This window comes from Pristiophorus japonicus, chromosome 5, assembly GCF_044704955.1.
Source record: "Pristiophorus japonicus isolate sPriJap1 chromosome 5, sPriJap1.hap1, whole genome shotgun sequence".
Taxonomy (NCBI): domain Eukaryota; kingdom Metazoa; phylum Chordata; class Chondrichthyes; family Pristiophoridae; genus Pristiophorus; species Pristiophorus japonicus.
The window spans coordinates 66264786-66265697 of NC_091981.1; the positions used below are offsets into that span (position 1 = coordinate 66264786).

Consider the following 912-nt stretch of genomic DNA (forward strand, 5'->3'; position numbering starts at 1 on the left):
CACGCCTCCACTGCTCCACGATTGGTTCCTTGTGCATGAAACTCTTTTCGAGAAAACCAGAGTGGAAAATGCAGGAATCGATTCCACTATTTTACACATGCAAAGCCAGCACTCTACCATTTGAGCTAATTCCCCAGTAAATGACTAGACAAACTGCACCAGAGTGTCAGCCTAGATTTTTTTTTGTATTCAAGTCCCTGGAAAGTGGGACTTGAACCCACAACGTTCTGACTCAAAGGCGAGAGTGCTACCCACTAAGCCACAGCTGAGGTTAAAGCCTACTGCACCTGGTATTCCCAGGCAGTCTCCCATCCAAGTACTAACCAGGCCTGACTCTGCTTAGCTTCTGAGATCAGACAAGATCGGGCATTTTCAGACTAGTGTGGCCATAGAAACTCTTTTGAGTTTACCTGAAAATAAACATAAACATTAAACCATGCCACCCGCCTGGGTGACAAAGCAGACATTTTTAAGGCCCCTTTTTTTTCTTCTTTTTTTTTGGTTTTTTTTTTTGGGGCGCTAAAATCAAATTTTTCCAGTGCCCCCTATAAAAGGGGAGGGGGACACTAAAAGCACCGGCAATGAAAACAAATTAAACTTTAAAACGTAAAATCAAATTAAAATTTGGTTGCCGGGCGTGATGATGCACTCCAGTCCCTCCGGTGCCCACCTCTCGCGGAAGGCCGCGAGCGTACCGGTGGACACCGCGTGCTCCATCTCCAAGGACACCCTGGACCGGATGTAAGAGCGGAAGAGAGGCAGGCAGTCAGGTTGAACGACCCCCTCGACCGCCCGCTGCCTGGACCGGCTGATGGCATCCTTGGCCGTGCCCAGGAGCAGTCCTACGAGGAGGCCTTCGGACCTACCCGCTCCCCTCCGCACAGGGTGCCCAAAGATCAGGAGAGTGGGACT

General features: G+C 49.9%; 1 pseudogene; it reads right to left on the bottom strand.

Moving 5' to 3' along the window:
• Positions 1-275: 275 nt before the first annotated feature.
• Positions 276-394, bottom strand: LOC139264803 (5S ribosomal RNA; annotated as a pseudogene).
• Positions 395-912: the final 518 nt, after the last annotated feature.